The sequence below is a fragment of the Pseudonaja textilis genome, chromosome 1 (assembly GCF_049901715.1).
Source record: "Pseudonaja textilis isolate UNSWEBS1 chromosome 1, rPseTex1.2, whole genome shotgun sequence".
Lineage (NCBI taxonomy): Eukaryota > Metazoa > Chordata > Lepidosauria > Squamata > Elapidae > Pseudonaja > Pseudonaja textilis.
In genome coordinates, this window is record NC_141990.1 from 97,745,018 (window position 1) to 97,766,394 (window position 21,377).

General features: G+C 36.5%; 1 protein-coding gene across 8 annotated transcripts in view; it reads left to right on the top strand.

The window, feature by feature from the left end:
• The first annotated feature begins 1,546 nt into the window (after positions 1–1,546).
• Positions 1,547–21,377, top strand: part of HS3ST5 (heparan sulfate-glucosamine 3-sulfotransferase 5) — a 189,816-nt gene continuing 169,985 nt past the window's right edge. For 2 of the 8 annotated variants that reach the window (XM_087912791.1, XM_087912797.1), the window contains exon 1: positions 2,169–2,602. The gene's annotated coding sequence lies outside the window, so the exon portion shown is untranslated. The other 6 variants (XM_087912802.1, XM_087912757.1, XM_026726483.2 and 3 more) reach the window with 6 other exon arrangements.

Consider the following 21,377-nt stretch of genomic DNA (forward strand, 5'->3'; position numbering starts at 1 on the left):
CTTATGTCATCTAAATAAATAAAAAACAACCAACTTTGCAATTTTTTGCATCATCACAATTGCATTCACTGAGGAGAGTAGGAGAAGGAAGGGGAGGGGAGAGAAGGGAAGAGAAATAGTGTTGGACTTAAATAGAATAGTCAAATGTTCTTAAGTTTTTATTCTAGAATCTGTGTTGTAGAGGATTTGGTTCACACAAAGATGAAGGTATCCTCAGGGATTAAATGAGTTGCAATTATAGAAAGAGCAACATATTTAGCCATCATTGGCTGAGTTGCTTAAATCTTAAGAGAGAGATTTAGTGATGTGAAGGTCCCAGAAAAACAGAATAAACCACAGAAGCAGGAAATCAACAGCTGTGGAATTAGAAAGAACTATAATTAGCCTAAAAGAAAGAAGAAAAGTAGAATCAAGAATAAAGGCTAACAGAGCACAATTCTCAAGGCCAACAACCACAAGTGTGGGAGAAGTAGAGAGAAAACCAGTTAAAGAACAACAAACCCCTATAGTTATAATCAGCTTTGTTTTCAAGCATATCAAGAGCTACGTCATTGCTCTTATATCAGTTACTAAAATGTTGTTCTTAAATTAATTATTAATATAAATATTTAAACGTATTGGGGCTATTAACTACACCCCAAATTTATTGCACCAATGTAAATACAGTATTATAACATATATTGGGTTGTGTCTACACATGTATGGATGTTTTAACATTAAATGTCTGCCCATCTGATCTGCAGAGTTAGGGCTTATGGGGTAATTATGAGATTCATACCAAAGCAAATTGTCCTATACAATGAAATATACACCTGTAGGAGTTCCCACAAATGTCAGAAGCAAATCACTTAAGTGTGTGCACATGATAATTCATAACGGAACAGATACATCTTTACAAGATAGATAAAGAGATACACTGTGTTCCTTGAGCTAAAAAATGAAACTGTGATAAAATGAGGCCGCACAGCAAGGTTTGCTTATCTGTGACTTATGTATTGGAGATTGGAAATGCTCCACGGGAAGGGAGATGTCTGGGTAACTGATCTTCTACAAAAGCAGAGTCAAATCAGACCAGCCGCATCATGGAGCAATGCAAAGCCGTCCCCTTCATGGGGAACATTCTTTCCTACCAATGGCCCCTTCTCTTTGCTCTCCCTCTTTCCTACTAAGGACTTGCGGTCCAGAGAGCCGGTGTCATTTCTTTTGTTTGCTTTACTGGGTCCCTTGCCGCTGTTGCTGCGTTTTAAAAGTGGTTCTTTCAGATGCCCCTGGCATCAAGCCCTCAGTCTGCCATGGGGGCCTGACAAAAAGGCGGTTTACCATTTGGTGTGCGGGAATCCGAGATTACCTGAGTCAGGCCACCATCCCAGCCTTACCAAATTCCTCGGGCGGGGTGAGGGAATCAAGACACCCACCCACTCACCCTCCCTGTATCCGGCTCTGCCACTCGGTCGGTGGCCAGGCTGACGTGCGTTGCAATGTTTGCTCTTTTCTCGCCGCTCCTTCCTGCGCTGTCGCCCCTTCCGCCCCCCCCCCCGCCCCGGGCAGGGTAGGAACAACTCGCTTAGGTCGCAAAATTGGAAGGCGGTAACAACAGCAGCAGCAGCAGCAAGGGCGACCGGGAGAGAATTCTTGAGCTTTGGCTGAAAAGGAGGGATTGTCGAGAGGGGAAAAGCAAAGCGAGCTTTCCCCCCGCCTCCCCCCACGCGAACGAGGCTCTTGTCACAGAAAATTAGGGGGCGGGGGAAGCCACGCCACGCGCGAGCAAACGCCCGGGCGCCGGCAAGGAAACGCAGCGACTTGTACCGGGGGTGGGGAGGTTGTGGAGAATGGGCGGCGAGCTGCGCTGCCTGCAAACAGCGCCGCGGGGAGAAGCGACGAGGCTCATAACGGGCGAGCTTGGCGGCTGCTTCCCGAAGGCGCGGGAAGGGCGAACCGCCTGACTGGAACTCGGGAGAGTTTGTTCGTCTGCAGCCTGTGGAAGTGAGGAAAAGAATGTGCCAAAGCCCCACCTCCTCCTCCTCTTCTTCCTCTTCCTCCTCCTCCTCCCGCCGCTGCCTCAGCTCCTCACAAGCAGAGCAGCCTGGAAGTGAAGGGGCTCGGTTTGCGGCCGCTACAGCCGCCAGTCGCGCTGTGCCTGCGCCGCGGGAGCGAGCGCTGCTGCTGCTGCTGCCGCTGCCGCCGCCGCACCTGGCCTCGGCCGCTCTGGGATGTGCAGCAGGCGCCGCCTCCTGAACTTCGCTAGTTCTCCCGCGCGCTCCTCGGCTCCGGCTAGGAGCTCCACACGCGCCCGGCTCCGCTTCGGCTTCTGCGGGAGGGGAAAAGCAGCGAGAGCCCTGATTGGCGAACCAAGCTTCGGCAAACGCGCCAAGCGGCGGCGTCCTAATCTCACAGGCGGCCAAAACGACCCACTGGGGCAAGCGGGGAGGAGACCGAGCGAGGGCAGCGAGAGGCTACGGAACATCTCGCCCTACCCACCCCTCTGGACTTTGAGCAGGAACTGCTTGGTGCGAGGGTCCGGAGGCAGAAGGGGGCAAGAGGGTTGTGGCGTCCCGTGACCCGACCCCCTGCAGTTGGAGCTTCTTCCCGGCTTCGCTTGAAGGTTGGGTCTACGGATACACTTTTGGGTTTGGGGTGTGTGTGTGTGTGTGTGTGTTTGAGTGCGTGCTTGTGGGTACGTATAGCTGTGTGCGCGCGTTTGCGTCTGTGTGTTTGTGATGCTTGCAAAGAGGCGTCTGTTTCTCCCTCTCTGGTGCAGTTTGGAAGGCGCTCCCGCAGTGCATTGTTCGATGATGCTTCGGTGCTTAGGCAGACTTTACCTGGGAGTAAGTCCCATTGTATGCGGGTCCGGGGCGACGAGTGATAAATGAGGCTCTTCTGGTGAATTGCTTGATGACACCGTAGGGGGAAAATGAGTATGGCTGGGGTATTCTGGGTTTGTCGATTGGTCCGGTGTGGCAGTTAATTAGTACGGAGCTCGCTGTTCCCTGGCTCCGATGGAGAAGCAGCTGTGACAAGGAGAGAGTCACCCGGGGCTACCTGGTTTTCCAGGTACAAGCTTCCCGGCACCCGCTTTCAAAAAGGTATATTACCACCTTGTGCCTTCCAAGTATTTCCTCCCAGGATCGCTTTCTGCTTTCAGTGCTGACTCTCTTTGGTGGTGGTGGTGGTGGTGGTGGGAGGACATTTCAGCACCTGGACCAACAAAAACGCCATAGGATGTGAAAACTCTCTCTTTTTTTTTCCCCAGTCGCTTTCGCCCTGTATTTAACAGCAGGCTGTCACTGTGAAATGTACACCCCTTAAGGAAACCTGTAATTGCAAAATGTTTTCGATCCAATGGGTGCCTATGAACCAGTTTTTCTCCCCTTCTGCCGGCAACTTCTTTCAGATGTGTAACAGTTCCCGGATGATAAAGGGCAACCCTAAATAGATGGGTAGGGAAGCTGAAGAGCCCCACATGACCCTAAATGGGTTATGCAAACATATAAAGCTGGAGACGTATTTTAAAATTTGATTTGTTAAGCAGTTTGAGTATTTTCCCCTTAATTTTAGCATCAAGTGTTTTGGATGCTAATTTGTCCTTGTGAGTTTCACACGCAAAGCTTGGTTTCTACGGACCTGAACTCTAAAGGTATATGAATCTCAGTTGGTAGATTGAGGTAATGTTCAATCATAAAACGATAATGTGGGTTTCAGGAAATTGAGATAAGGAAAAGAATTCATGCATTTTTTTAAAAAAGGATAAAAACCAGCCTTAGAAATGTAAAGGAAAAGTACATAAACCACAGAGTGCAAATTATTCTTGGAATAATCTAACTACAATACCATAAGCAGTTGTTAGATTTAAAACAGTGAGTACTGTATTTATCCTATAGATTTGTGTGTATGTTTGTGCATGCATCATATGGTTTTTAAAAAGTAACTGGGCATTTTTAGTTAAACGTAATTGTTCATAGCTGGATGCCTGATTCATCGCCTAAAACGTTTTACAAAAAAAAGCAAAGCTATTTATAATTTAATCTGCACGGCAGTTGGAAACACCTTTGCTTTATTTATTTATTAGGTATCCACAGAGGTTCGTAGCAAAATGTTCAAGCATTGCCTAGTATTCCATTTTGTTTGCAGAAAAATGTGATAAATATTTAACTATGCTTAAATTTATTGTGAAAGGAATGGCAGATAATGTTTTTCCTTTATATTTTCTTAGGCTTCTGTTTCAAGAAACCATTTAAGGTAACATATTATGTGTCCATGGCTTTAAAGCTCTTTATCCAGCTTTGAACTTTTTATTCACTTTTTGAAAAGTGAACATGTAACTGTTTGGAGCAAATATAAGATAGATTCAAAGTTTCATGAAGAAAACATTAATTAAATTACAAAATGAATCATAAAGATTTGGTCAGATGTCTTCCAAATGCTAGAAATATGTATGTCTACTCTGATGGACCTTTTTAAATTTTCTTATGGTCAATGCCAAAAATCCATTTATTAAAGAGAAAACTATGTCTGTGGATGCATCTATTGTTTTAGATAAGCAATAATCTTATTGAAACAAAAGGCTTCAACTTGTATCAAGCAACATTTCATAAATTTGTCAATGATGATGTTGTTGTAAGCTTATTTCCAAAATAATAGTGGCTTACAATATCTGAGCACTTATGAAAGTACTGAAATTTTGTGGTCTTGGATAGCCCAATGATTTTAACATGAAAGGCTTCTAAGTAAAGTCTCTTAAGATCAATTAAAGATATATATTTTCTGGCAAGCATGTTTAGCACATTGTATGCCTAGTTTCTGAAATAAAATAATGTATGGCTATTAGAATGAAGTAACAGTGCAATGCATCATTTGAAAGCAGAGTATAGAGTTAAAGATGCTGAATTCCAATAGAAGTGTGTAGAATGTTCATAAATGTCAGAAAACCTCTTATGATATGACATCATATCACATGATAGAGCACTTCCAAAACTCAGGGGATATTTGAGCATTACCTAAAGTAAAACCCAAAATATTTTTCTTCAAGAAAAAAACAAGGCTCTTAAACATCCATATGGAAAGACATATTTTCTCAGGTGATCTTTGGATCTTGAATCATTTGAATTAGTAATAACAGAGATGATAATATGTGTTTATTAAACTGTTAAATAGTGATATCAGAATATAGCCTTCCAACTTTATCAAACTACAACACATTTGAAAATCTGTATAAGACAACATCAATGAGCAGAAATATCATCTAAAGATGTTAGCTGCTGGTGTTTCTTCAGCAGTGTATCACTATGGATGGATGCTTATGTTAACGTGAATGAACTATAATTCATTCTTTACCTTACATTACTCATGTTTTGATTCTTAGGAAAATAATCTTCCACTATATATTCCGTGCATGTTACTATTAGCCAAATATCTATGTTTTAATAGTTATCATTAATGCTACATTTTTTAGGGAGTGAGTTTCAAACTGATGGGAATTTTGAAACATAAATTTTGTTATGAAGAGGGAAAATCTGAAAAGAAATAGATCATGATGTATATGCAGAAGGCTTCTCAAAATTCACAAGATGTTATATTTAGAGCACTTTGATATTTTACTATTTTGTATAGTTCTTCTCAGCAAGTGGTTTGGAAGAATTCACTTAGTACATAAACGGAATACAGAATCCACATGAACTGAATCGGGTAACTCAAAGGCAATCCATGTAGAGCATTCACACTGGTGTAACACTTGTCATACATATTCTTTCATGACAAACATTTCAAAGCACTCCTGTGGAGGAAGATGTCACAGGAAAGATTTCCTACTTGCAGGATTGTTGATATAGCTTACCAAAAGCTTTATGTCACCCGTGGGAATTCCCCAGGATAAACAGACACTGTTAACAGTAAACACTCTGTGCGGGGATTGGCTAGATAATTTTATAAAGTTCAAGATTTTTAAATGAATGCAAAGAGGATAATTTGCCAGAATCAAGCTGTTAGGTAGCCAGGGACTATATTAGGTGTTTGACTTAATCTTTTCAGAAATTCTAAGGGGGCGGGAAAGGGAAAATCTCTGACTGTTTCTTTATGTAGTTTATTTAGTTTTCCTTATCTAGTGGGTTTTTTTAATGTGGGGGGAGCTAGACAGAATATTTTTGCTCAGTCAGTTTAATTTGGAGAGGAGAAATACATCCATTCAAATCTATAGCAGTAAAATATTATAATTTAATGGCTAGAATAATCTTGAATAATTGTATGCATTTATTGTAGTCTCAAAGGACTGTCATAAATACAAAGGTTTTGCTGTAGAGCCTTTGGGAACACAGATAATTAGGAATTATAATTTAATAAAACTGTAAAAGGTGTAAATAATCATAGTCTTAAGACTATGCACTCTGACATGGGAGCAAGCCTACTGATTTTCTTTGGAGAAGTTACATATAGCTTAACACAATGTTAATTTCTATTTGTAGTTAGCTTCTTAAAAAGCAAAAGAATGACTATTAGGGCAGTAACCTGCATAAGTAGGTGAAAAAAGGAGCCCTTTGTTACATAAAATAAGTTTTACTATGTTTCAAAACAGTTTTTATCGGGAAACACATTGAATCTATCATCTATCTATCGTCTACCTATCTACCTATCTATCCATCCATCTACTGTATCTATCTACTGTATCTATCTACTGTATCTACCTATCTACCTATTATCTATCTATCTATCTATCTATCTATCTATCTATCTATCTATCTATCTATCTATCTATCTATTTCTATTTATCTATCATGATAAATAAAAATATATAATGCTGCTCAATCTTCTACTATAGAATATACATGCACACCATGTTGTCTAGTATATATGAATATTATTTATTCTTAATCTGAAATACTGAACATAAATCATAATATTTTATCATTAACCTATTCAGAATTTTTCATAGCCATGAAATTTGCCATTTTTTCCACAGTGGAAGCTAGTGCAGGAATAGGTTGGGATGAAGAAATGCAAGTCAACTATAAAAGTGTATTCAATTAATATATCTTTTTGTTAAACATACACAAATATGCATTTCTTGGGTGGATTGTTGCACTGATTTTTTAAAAGAAATCACTTCATGTTTGCACTTAAATTTATGGTGAATTAGCAGTAAAATATTATAAAGTAAAACCCAAAGTCCAAAACATGGTTTCAACAATAATTTATTAATTAGATTTAAATAAGCCAGAGTTAATTAAAAACTGTAAGCAATTAATTGCTTATTCTATAAAGTGGAAATTTATTTTTCTTTGAGATAAATTTCATTTGATGTAATAAGGATAAAAACATTATCGAATAGCTGTGTCCAACATTAAACAAGTAGATTTCCATTGGTGCAATAGAGCTTCCTATTACCCTTTTTTCTCCTTCTCACCCATTCATATCTATTTAATTTGGGAGAATCTTCTCCATCTTCCAGAGCAGATATAGAGGAATACATAAGCAGACTAGATATACAGCATGGAATATTCATCTGGATGAAAAATATCTGTTAGGGGGAAAACCCCACTGAAGAAAGCCCATACTTTGCTTGGCATGTGTATCTTATATTTATGCTTAATTTTTCATCAGATGCAGGATGGGCTGTAATTTAAAATAAAATTGAATTGTACTGAATTGTTGGCCATGTTGGCATTTTCCACAAAGAAGTAACTGGCATTGTCACATAGATGTATTCTAAGACCCTGACAGGTCTAATTCTGTGCAGAAGCCAAGCACATATAAATTACATTTTGTTATCGTAAATGAACTTTACTTCATAAGAAAGCTTCTATTATAAAGTGTCTAATAAGTATAATTTGCATAACAATTTAAACAAGACATTTCTGTATGGATCACACCTTGTATTATGGGAGCAACAGCAGTTTGGTCAGCTTTTCCCTTATCAGAACAGAAATGATCCATTTGTTCCATGACCAATGTCATTCCCATTCTTTCCTCTAATCTGTTTAGAGTCAATAAGTCAATAAGCAAATTGGAACAAGTATGTTGGATTCCATTCTGTTTCACTATATGTTGGGATTACATTTGTAATATAGTCTGGAGATCAGGGCCTCATTTACCTAAACTCATGGAAGTTATACATCCTTTCTCATTCAATGACTGTGTCATTCCAATAATTTGGTCATTAAGTGACATAGTCACTAATAAGTGACACATGACAGCAGGGGAAAGAGAGAGAAAGATAGACCACTAGCTGCTGCTGTCTTGTTTCTTTTCATATAGTGTACTGTGGCTGACCCCCCCAAAATGGGGGCTGACCCCCCCCATTTTTTTGCCCTTTGCTTAAATAGTCTCATCCTAATCAGCTTTTCTTTGCAGCATAGCACTTCCCAAAATGTGCTAATTGCAAGTTGAAAAGCTTAGCTCTGTGACCTTAATTAGTGGATTACAATCCTTCCAAAGTTCATTCATGCTACCTGAAACTGACCAGACCTTAAATCAGTTTCACACTAAAGATTTTTGTTGTCAGGCACATGAAATAGGGTCATAAATGAGTGCACTAGTAGGAAAATGATTTTTATTACCATTTATTACAGTTGTGCTTGTGAATAGTCACTAACTAAAGTAGTCACTAACCGAGCAGTCGCTGAAGTCTATATCTGAAGGACATTAGGTTTATTTGTTAATTAAGAAAATTTGTATGGCCACCCAACTTTAAGCAGCTTAAAAACCCCAAATACAAAACCTAATGAAATACAAATACAAATTCCAATGCCCTGGCAACAACAGTTAGACAAACCACTTGATGAGTTCCATGCCACCCTGGGGGTTACTAAGCCAGCTGGTAAAACCATATCTTCAGGGCCTTTCAAGAGTATTAAGGTGCATTATTTATTAGAAAGGTTGCCAATCTTTGGTGTAGAAGAGGCATAACATAGGTTTGGTCCGTATGGCATCTCTTTGGATAAAATTATCAGTTCTTAATCAATCCTATGTCCAGGACTGATATTAGGCTAAGGCCTAATAAGCACTGACTTAGGCTGCCAAAGCTTATGGGCATCAATACTGCTGCTGCTTCCAAATCATTCTAAAGAGGAAAATCTTCACATTGGTAAGAAGTGGCATTATAAGTCAACGTGGCATAGGGCTGCCATATGCACTTCAGCTGGCACAACCTATAGCTTTTTACAATAGCTAAATATATTCATCATGACACTATCATGATTAAATTTACACTAATAGGAAAATGAGCAAGCATATACTAGTTGACCTTGGTCTTAATCCAGTCTGTCAATAGTTGCTAGAGTACACATGATTGTCTGTAGACAACCAAAGAACTTCATTAAAATATATTATCTGTAAAATATGATTTTTTTATTTGGCTGTGTCCATGTTTATTTTTAATAAGAGACCAAGACCACAGAATAAATTGGATTTATCCAGAAAAAGGCCAAAGGCTGACTTATTTGTAAAGGTAGTCAAATATTAAAGCATCTGTCTTGTGACTGCAGCTTATTGATGTCTTTTCAATCAAGAGTGTAAGTCTTTTTAATGAATATATTCTGGTTCAATTATATTACCAGGACCTGATTTAGTTTCGATTGAAATATTGTTATGTAAGATGTCCTAGATAATTATCATTATTATCATTATTTCACTTCCTGAAATCTATGGTTGCAAACCTCCATCTTGCTACGCAAGCCAGCCAGAGACTTTCCATGCTACCTCGTAATATATAATGTCCAGGTTTACTTAGTGTAGCCTTTCCCCATCTGAAGCTTCTAGATATGTTGGGATTACAGTTCCTTGAATTTCTCAGTAATGGAGGGAACAAAAATGAATGGGATTTCTTAGAACTATAATTCCACATCCCAGTACCGGTAGAGTGTCATTTAGAAAGGCTGTTTTATTAAGATCCAGTTTTTCCTGTAATGAGAAAACACTTGCCTTCAGAAGCTGTAAAGGGTCGAAATGGAGATGCAATTCATTAGGTCTAAATTTTAATATAAATGGACCTGTTTTAACCATCTGACTTACATTTTATGGGTGAGCAAGCTGCATGCATCTTCTAAAGCTTCCATATGGCTTTTGGAGCTATCTCGTTATTCAACTCTGAAAAATGGTGGCAATCAGCAGAAAACTGCCCAAGAGGCAATCGATGACAATTGTGAGCAAGCCACTGGAAAACAATTGATTCAAAGATAATGACAATGAAAATAACTTAAGATGGTATGAATATAAGAGTTATGATTTATCTTAACATTAAAGTACTCAAATATTTTTGTATTGACCTGTTTTCCTTTCAGAATGCAACATTTTCTTGCATTACTTGCACATTAAGCCCACTGGTGTGCTGTTAGCAGAACTCACAAATGTTATAATAAGCATGCCTATAGGCACATATATTAATAAAACCATTATTCTAGACTGCAGAAGTATATAAAAATGAAAAATAAATGAAAAATAATAATTTATTTTAAACAAATTATTTTCTGAACTTTACACTAAAGGAAAGATGTGTAAATAGGTGTGTAATAAGAACAATTGTATGGAACAAGATGCCAACTTTCACAGAGTTGTTTGGTTTTGTGTTTATTCTCTTACTTTCCTTTTTTCTTTAGATTTACTTCTTAAAGTGATATAGAATGGAAGTAAGCCAAAGTAAACTTACAGTGGACAAAATGGGAAGTTGAGCAAAACAAATCAATAGAGGCATCCATCCATGACTTTTCCCTTAAAAAGTTCAACTCATCTCTTTTGAATAGGCCACATCTTGGCAGTTCATGGAATGAAGAGATTTGCTTAAGAGACAATGCAGGCATTTTTCCAGACCATCTGAAGGAGCAGAGACATTCTCGATATTATTATTAAAAAATCATAAATTCATTGTATTACAATGAGATAATTAGAACACAGAGCCAAACCTCATTCATTGCAGACATCTGTATTAGACCTTTCTTGGCTAGGGGTTGTTCTTGTTTCTACATGGAGTTAAGGATTAGGAGGAGCCCACCACCTCATTAAATCATTAATTCTATTCCTGTGTTACATTTACCAGTAGAAGTTCTGATATTATTTGGGTTTTAAAAATTAAAAAGAATGGGAAATTCTGAGTTAGATTAATTAAACATAATGATAAATGATGAGTATATGAATAATTTGAATTCAGTATCAAGGAAAAACAAGGAAAAATATAATAAAAACTCTACAATAAAAGCAATAGCTCTTTGACTTTTATACCACTTCACAGTGCTTTACAGCACCTTCTGAGTGGTTACAGAGCCAACACACTTCCCCCAACAATATGGGTCATCATTTGCTGACATTGGAAGGATGGAAGATTGAGTTAACCTTCAACCAGTCAGGATCAAACTCCATGCTGTGGGCAGAGTTTGCCTACAATACTGCCTTCTAATCACTGTGTCACCACAATAAGGTTCTCTAATCTCATCTTCCTGCCATTGTCGTGGGTTGCTAGGCAAAAAAATGAAACCAAATAGGGAAACCATCTAGAGACTTACAAGACTGCCTTTCTATAGATTAAAAAAAAAAATCATTCCACTAGTTTTGAAAATGTATAATTCATTTTTACATTCACAAGAATTCTCAAAACAGAGAATAGCAAACAAGAACAAAAGTTTTAGAATATTAACAGTAACACAATAAAGATAACAATTGAATAAATATTTTTCTTCATTGGCAAGGAAGGTAAAATCCTGAAAAACACATGTGTCTGTTGCCGGATACTGGTACTTTCTTGCCATTATAAAGTATAAACAAAGTATGGATGCCCTAGGAGTATTTTTCCAATAGTCCTCCTAATTACTATTTCCAATACTCCTTCCAATGCGACCTTCAATTTCATTTACTAATTGATAACTTCGTGTGTTCATTTCAGGTGAAGTCCTTGCTGGCATATAGAATCAACATTTGCATATAAAATATATCAGAACAAATTGTTCCAGTCCTTAGAAGATAGTGCAATCCCTGGGAATAGCAGAAGTTGACTATTCTTGATCTGGAGTTTGGAAAAAAAGTGTTAATCATAAAAGATTTATTCAAGTTTTTTAAAACTTAGGAGAAAGGTGCTCTGACAGTTTCTGTGGCAAATATGATTGTTTCTGAAAGTTACATGAAAAATAATGTTTAATGTACACAGACACACACACATAGTTCAGTTAACTCCGGTGAAGGAGAGATAAGCTTATTATTGGATATTCTGGAAGGAGCATTATTTTATTTAACACTCATCATAGTAAAATATTTGGCTGTAAGTAAGTTGTGTTGATATTCTTCACTTGACAGTTACATCCTCGATTTAATGAAAGAAACAATCCATTATTGAGCAATTTTCAGAAGAGATAACATATTTGATCGTCTAATTAAATCTGATTCAAAACGATTTTCCATTCTATTTCCTTCCCTCTTTTTTGTAATATGTTAACTTTAGTTTTTCTCACACTTTAGTGAATATGTCATTTTTTTCAATTTTCACTGTGTAGGTATTTGGCATATTTTCAATAAACACATTCATTTTTATTTGCGTGTGTACGGTTTTTTTGAAAATAAAAGCCAGAAAACTGAATCAGAAATGACAAAAGTACATTTACTTGTCTTCAACTACATATTAATTTTATCAAAGCTGTCCAGTGATGTTTTAGAAAAATGGAGTGCTGAAAGATTAAAAACATATTTATCAACTCTTAAATACTGTATTTTTGTCATGCCAGCCATACGTCAGCTGTGAACCATGCCATTAACTTCCTATCCTGGTTTCTCCTCACTTAAATTAATACTGGCAACTTTGCCAACAAGCTCTTCGGCATTCCATTGGTGAGAAACCCAGTGATCACTATAATCGTGCATGCCAATAAAATATACCTCAATTAATTTCTCTTGAAGTATTTTGGTTTCATATTTAAGTGGGAATTTGTCCCACAACCACTAGGGGTACTAAAGTTCTACCTATTGACCAGCTTAAAAAGTGTTCTCAATGATTAGACAAAATGGATGGCTAAGGAGATTCACTTTGTTTCTTCCCTATACATAGTTGAACTGCCAATATAATATACAAAAAGAGATCTACAGGAGAAGATAGGGCAAATGACATAGAGAACTGTATAAAGAAAATAGGGAGTGGTACAGTGGGCTAGAGGTGGAACTCTCGCCTCACATTCAGGAGGCTGTGAGTTCGATCCTAGGTAGAGGCAGATATTTCTCTCTGGACACACTGAGTAATATATCTGCTGAACAAAGTTCTCCATTGGCTACAGAAAGGGCATCCAGCCATTAAAATACTCTTCTGGATCCATTCAGTTGCCCAGACTTTATCCCGCAAGGGGTTATGAGGTCATTAAAAGAAGATGACTGTATAAAGAAGACAAGTCCAAGTTGTAATCATCAGATGGAGTTCAGGCCACTGCAATGCAGAATTTTAAAAGAGAATAAGATTGAAATAGAGTTGTGGTAACACAGTGAAAAGCTATATGAGTGGCAAGATAAGGCAGTGAAACAGATGTACCAACAAATATAAAAAGATTGCTGGTGGTGAATTTTACAGATTATTATTATTATTTAAAATAAGCTTTAATATCCACCATAAAGACAAAACTAAGTATCCCATTAATAGTATAATCACAATTTAAACTAGCAACTTGGTTATTAAAGCAATCACCAAGTGAAACCATGACAAGTGAAACCATGACTGTGCTTGTGATCTTACTTCAATTTTCCTTTGTTTTACAAACCTGCAAAAGTGGTAAATGTGAGGACTGTTACTTTTTCATCACAGTCATAATTGCAAATGGTCACTAAACAAGGCCATTGCTAAGTGAGGACCATCTGTATATTGTTTAGCTTTCTGACATTGTCAGAAAGCACTAAAACTATCTGAAGGCACTATTTTTTTTTACAATGACCAATGGAATCATACAATGATAAAACCATTGTGAAGGAAGAATACTTGGTTAGTTTGTTATTATTTTATTATAAAATAACAAACTCAGTTCAGGACTGTACTTAATTACTTAGTTCAGAATTTTTTTATTTCAAATATTTTGCATTTAGGTTGTAATTGATTGAAGTTGAAGTAATGCATCCTCCTTTTTATATTTTTTCACTTACAAGGCATATATCATATGGCTATTTTAATTAGGCTCATTAATACTATTCCTATTCTTCTTTCAACATTCACTTCCACAGAGTGTCATAGGGAATACCATCACTTATATGATACTCTTCTTTTTTTCTATAGAGACTTTACAGCATTTTAGTATCTTTTCCAAAGCTTTTCATGGCTGCTCTGCCAAATGCTAGCCTGCGGTGTATTTCTTGACTGTTTGTTCCTTTACTGTTGATGCTTGATCTTAAAAGGTAGAAGCTATCCATAACTTCAATATCTCAATTGCCAGTTCTACTCTTGTCATTCACTTGGCCTTCTTTATATTTAATTTTAGCCCCATTTTTTCACTTTGTTTCTTAACCTTCATAATTACAGCTTGCAAATCATTTGCATTTTCAGCTATCAAAGAAATATCATTAAAATTATTGTGTGTTATGTTTCTTCATCCAGTTTTTAAAGCATATAGGGAAGTATACAGCCTCGTCACCCTCCTTTGACATCACAGAGCCAGTTTGCTTCATCATGTTGTATCTATCCTACAATGTTCTAACCTGTATATAAGTTCCTCAGGAGGCCAATGAGATATTCTGGAATTCTCATTTTTTGAGCCTGATAATATTCCATAGACTGATAATATTCACACAACCCAAGGCCTTTCTATAATTAATACAGTGATTCCTGTTCATGCTCTTTGGCTTCCTCAATTATCCAGCATGCTTCAGCAATAATTCCTCAACCTTTTCTAAAGTGAGCTTGAACATTTAGTATCTCTTTTTTGCATATGAGGCTCTACTCTGCTTTGGATGATTCTAAGCATTATATTGGTAGCATGTGAAATTAGATAAATTAATACAAACTAAATATAAATAATTTTTGGTTTAAAACTAGAGCAACATACCTTTTCCTTTCCTTCTTCCCTGTTGCTGTAAAAGAAGTAAGCTGAAACAAGCAAACAAACAAAGCTATCCAGTAGAGTGCCATCTCAACTTACTTGAAGAAAACCATCCATGCTGAACAAGTCAAATTTCCAGAGACCATGATTGAGACACTTCTCGTGCCCTGTCTTACACACAAATACACACACACACACACACACACACACACACCCCAACTCTGACATCTCAGAACCCTTTTCTGCAAGACAGGTGAAGTTACAAAGCTCCTAGACTCTCTGTGCTTAATTTTTCATTTGCTTGGAGGAAGTAAAACAAAGATTAGAACTGCAGACACATTAAAAGTGACTTGACTTTGCAGATATTCTTGCCAGTCACCTCACTTTCCAAGCTGAGGCTAATAATTATCCTAGGTTCACATAATGTGTGAAAGTACAGCCAGACCTAAGCAAATACCAAACCATGATTCAGATTGTGGTTATGATGTGGATTCCTTAACTATTGTCTAAAGTCATTTTCTCATTCCTCAGCATCTTGAACCTAATATTTCTTAACACGTTTCCTGTTATGAAAACCAAAGCAACCAAATTTTTACTCAACCATGGAACACTCGTCATTTAAGTTTCTGTAAGAAGGTTTCCATTCTTAATAAAAAGGACAGTTTTTTTTAATCATCTTATTTTGTTTGCTGAATGATGATGTCAGTGAAAAATCTATTGAGGATGAAACCTGAGTAAATATTCCAGCCTTGGGATTCTAGAGCAAAGAAGTATTATGGAACTTATACAAATTGTATGAGTAATCTTAATGAGCAAACTGTTATCTTAAATTCAATAATATTTAATACTGTGTTCATATAATACATTCATTGGGGTATAAAGTTTGCTATTTGAAGTTGGAATAGCTATATAACAAAACATATGCACCAGCAGTTCCAGAATAATTGCCAGAAATATTAATACCTTCTACTGATACATTATGAAAGCTGTTAATATAACTGGAAAGGATTTTGACTGCATTCTGTATAATTCATTAAACTATGGAACATCTCTAGTCGGTTAGGAAAACAAAAAAAATTGTATGATTATACTACACCAAGGAAACAAAATAATCATCCTTTGAATGGCTGGAAACACAGAGATTAATATTAAAAACAAATACAGATCTTTGTAAGAACTTGTTAAAGGAAAAAAATAGCTGGGATACGTATGAAATAGCAGTACTATGGCAACATTTTATTTTCCAAAAGTGTTTCTGGGTTTTGTGTCCCAGATATTGCAAGAAATAGAGCTTGTGCTGAAGACCAGTGATTTGCTTCACAACATTCATCCATTTGATATATGTTCCCCCTTCATTTTGTATAGCTCAAAATTGTACACCTCAAACAAGGCTGTTATTCTTTTTAAAAAATTAAAACAATCTAAATAAATAATCAATGCAGGGCACTTGATAGACCTCAAGGATGCCATGTTTTGGACCTGAGGTTTGGTGGTGGGAACATAAATGTCTATGACATTCTTTAATCCATTCAACTCATAGACAGATTTCTGTTGTCTTCTGAATGTATACTCCAAATTCACAATCACCCATTGTCTGAAAAGAAAAAAAAGTCCCCAGATTCCTCAAATATTTTCCCATGTTTTACGATTTGGTGAAAAATAAGTAGCAGGCTTTTCTCTCAGGGATATGCAAAACTGCACGTTCCTGAGGAAAACAAGACATTCTATGGAACAATGAAATATTCAGGAACAGAGCATGCATGCAAGAATTTGAAAACTCGCTGATTAAAAAACAAGACATTTAACCTTGTATTCAGAGAGTCAGGGTGGCATAAGGTTAAGGTGCTGGACTAGAAGAGGGAATCCCAAAGTTTGGTCCTCCCTTATGCACAGATGGGTGATTCTGGGCCAATCACTTCCTCTCAGTCCCAAGTAACATCAGGCTCTGTGACAAGCTGGCTGAGAAACAAGCCCCTTGTCATATCATGCACTGGTAGCTTCACCATGTGAACTACAGTGAGTGCAGGACAAAAGGAGACAAAAACAAATAACCTGGGCAAATGCTAGGAACAATAACAATAACTTATCAAGATAACTAGCTAGATGATAGTGGTATTGTAGATACTGTAACTATTAATACCCAGTTAATTCAATGTGTATATGAACCCGCTCTAGATGAAATTTTGGCACTGTAACTTACTACATGGAAATATACTGTATATAGCCATTTCTTTTTGATCCTTGCATAAATATCCTTCTTTAGAAACAAGAAATTATGCTTTGTTTGTAAAGAATTCTATAGAATTTTGAAGAGAATGTATTTTTTTTTCCACAGACAATTATTTTTCCAGTGAATATAATTGTCAGCACATTCCTGGATTCTAATTTAATATAGCCTGGACATGGGGACAGTGCTACAGGTAAATCATTTTATATTTCTGGGAGACCCTCCTTTTTGATGGTAACATGTAAAATTATCCATAATAACCAAAAAAAAAAAAAAGCGCCACTATTCCCACTAAGCAACACAGTAACACAGCAACAGTAAGCTTAGGTCTGATTCCTTCCTTCTTTCTTCATTCAGTTTTAGTATTGTAATATGTTGTTTTGTTATTGGAATTGTAAACCATGTAGGTTGATTAGACACATACACATTATTGTCCAAACTGTTGCAAATTAATAACATTCCCAGCAATAACTCTTCTGTTCTCTCTCTGACTGACAGAAATATAGCATTTTCCTAAGCCAAACAATAAAAATGGAGAGAAAAATATTTAGGTATACAGGTAGCCCTCATTTAGAACTGCCTCATTTGGTGAACATTTGCAGTTATGGTGGTGATGAAAAATAATTTTGTGATCAATCCTGACATTTATGAACTTCATAGAAAAGGTCATAAAGCAAAAGAAAGTTGAAATAAGATCATAAGCACAGTTTCTGTTTCACTTAGTGGCCGCTTCACTTAACCGAATTGCCAATTCTAATTGTGGTGTTCTAAATGAAGTCTGCTGGTGTGTATTTCTGAAGAATAGGTATTCATAAAGTCTTGAGGTTTCTTTTTGATTATCTTATCCTCATCAGGCAAAAGAGGACAAAAGTATGTAGGATAATTGTATGGTTAACACAGTGAAGAAACTACATTTATGGTAACTATCATTGGGATAACATACTGTTCTCATTTTCAATTTGTATATGATTTTTAATAACTGTTTATTGTTCTTCATTACAACACGGGAGTGTTATTGTTCCTACTTTTTAGAAAGTTTGTTTATATTGCCTTGTGATGTCCTAGTTTGCATTAATAAATGTTTAGGAAGTCTTTCTTGAACGAGAGTTTGGGTCTTATCACCAAAAGTCTGTTCTGATAATTCTACCATTCATCAAAATCTGTAAGATCTATTTTCTTGCTCTCTCATCACAGACCTTATTCCTCTTTCAATTAGAAAATTCTATGTAAGATCTAAGATGCCTTTCTTTATTCTCACAAATCACATCAGTCCTTTGAGGATGAGCCCCCTTATCATGAGCAATACACATAAAATTAAATGAAAATCTTTGCTATTTATTTTTTGTAGATTCAGCTGTTGTTAAAGGCAAGGTCAATTAGAATTTTTTCATGCTGCAATACTTGATCCACATACGTCTCATTTAATTTCTGTTTAGAAGACATAATAATAGTCTTTAAGGTTGCAGAACTTTATACAGGTTTTAGGGAGTCAGTTCCGCTGAGCTCAGTGTGACGCACATGAGAATAAACATAGATTGTGCATTATGTCCTCTTTCCTGCCCTATTCTGCTATTTTTGATTCAATTCAATAGTTCTGCTTTCAGCTAAAAAACTTGTCTTTTATATTCTGTCTGAAGTTCAAAACATGCATTATAGTTCATAAATAACTTGCAATAGGTATTGGTCTTCCTGGTTACCAGATTTTAGCTGCAGAAATTCAGACAATCAGTATCAAAAATACTATCTATCAAAGTATCAAAGAATCATTTTATGGCTATCTACTGTCTTTCAGATTTTTGGAGTGCAGGCACAATAGACCTACATTTTTCACATCTTTTTTTTTAAAGGAAATGTGGGTGTCCTGATCCTAGTTGAAATTGTTACTATCTGTCAGAATAGCTGCCTTCTATGAAAAATGAATCATCCTCCAATTGCTTCATTTCTCAAAAGTTCTACTGTATATCAGGCTTCAATCTTGGCAAGAGGGGTATCTCTGTAATAAAGCAGCTCAGGAAAGGTTCCACATAAGATGACCGTTATTTTAGCAGCAACATCTTACATTTTGTGTATGAAATTGTATATCCAATCAGCATATACCTGAAGTAGGGTTTTTTTTTTCTGTTTAGGACACAAAATGTGCATCTTTGTTCTCTCTCTCTCTCTCTCTCTCCCCACCCCCTCTCCCCCTCCCTCCCTCCTTCTCCCTCTTTCTCTCTGTGTGTGTGTTTAGAAGCTTAATGTAACACCATTTTGCCTTATGTTCACTATTTACTTGGATGTAATATTCAACATGTTTAGCCAAAACCAAATAAGCCACATTACATACAATCCATAAAGCCAATCCAGGCCTTATATTTTTCCAGGGTGCTGTAAATTCCAGAAATAGTAGTGAAGTGTTATTTAGAACATAACCTATTCCACAGTAGAATAAAACCCATTCAGTTCAGCTGTCATTTGCTCATTCTGTTTCAAGTTACTTTGATGACCCCATTTATCCCTTTAATACGTAAACAGATTAAAAGCTAAATAAGTTAAGAGGTGCTTTTCGTGACAATACTTGATTGTGTAGAATGAATGTGAGTTCTGAATTATAATAGAACATTAAGACAGAAAAATAAGCTTTTCAATTAAAATTATGAACATAAATGCAATTTATCTTGAGTCTAGTTAGTTTCTTCTTTTAATAAGAGGTGTAATTTGCTTCTACAATCAATTATGTTTTCAGCAAAAGAGGAATGAATAATTAGAGAATATTTAAAAGCAAAGTTCTCTTTGAGTTGAATTTAATTCTTGATTGCTTTCATGTACTTACATTTTTTTGTAGAAATAACTTGTCATTGCCTTTTTCTAAGATATTTGGGGTTTTCGTTTTTAACTGACTATAGTTCTATATGCTCTAAAGAAAGTAGAAAGATTTTGACTGTGTGCTACAGAATTGGCCTTTGATACTCTGGGCTCCAAATTCAGTCCCCAGAATCTTCAGGAAATATTGGAAAAACATCTCCTTGGAACATTGTGTATTTGCTGGGGTCTGTGTCAATACAAATGAATCTAATGGTTTAGTGATTAGGTTTTTGGTAATACAGCTTCCTTTGTTCCATTATTTGCTTATACTTTTCTAGGAACATGGATTAGTGCAATTTATCAAGCCAGTCTTGTGGCTTATTCATTGAACGAATGGCTTAGTATGATATTTGAATCCAGACATTTTGGAAATCTTTAAAGCATCTTATTTCTTTTACAATATCATAAAAATAAAGTGAACACTTAGTTTATTCCAAGTTGATACCATGGACATCTGTGTACAATAGACTACATTTCTGCAGCAATTTACATCATTTGATTGTGATGTTATTACATTAATAATGCAAATGAAATAATGTCATCATTATCTATGCAATTACATTTCACAGACCCATGCAATTGGTCCATTCAGTCAAGGAGTTGCTTGTATATATTTTTTTCAAGACAATCTCCCCATCTTAAGGGGATTGAACTGAGCATATGAGTACACTAAAAGTATAACAAAATAAAACATGTATTACACAATGGTTCTTGATAAGAAAATTTCCCTTGTTTTACATTTTGATCGTTTTCCAAGCCAGATCAGTTAAAGGTTCAAATCACTGGAAGTGATGCAATTATATATGAATCTTATTCAGTATAACTTCAGGGAGCTTTCACCAGGGAACAGATTAATGCATTTCCATCAGTCTCTCAGTGGGATCGAGATATATCTAGTAAAGCTTTATATTAGGCCGGAGTGCAGTTCTTCCTGGATTAGAATTATAGGGGAAGGAATGGGTACAGTGAGAAAGCATTCTTTAAAGAAATGATGTAAAGAATAATTCCCAATCAATTTAATGATATGTTATGCAGATTAGTTGCACTTGAGAGGAGGGTACTTCTGCTAAGGAAATGGTGGATAGCAGAAACATTGCAGCTGAAAGCAGCAATTGGATCTTGGATCCAAATTGCTGAAATCCTTCTGGACAGAGATCTTTACATCATCCAAAGCAGAGATGGTATTCAGCAGCTTCTGACCAGTTCTGGAGAACCGGTAGTGGAAATTTTGAGTAGTTCCGAGATACCGCCTCTGACTGGCTCCACCCCCATCTATTCTCTGCCCTCCTGAATCCCAGCTGATCGGCTGGGTCTCCCTGTACAGGAGAATG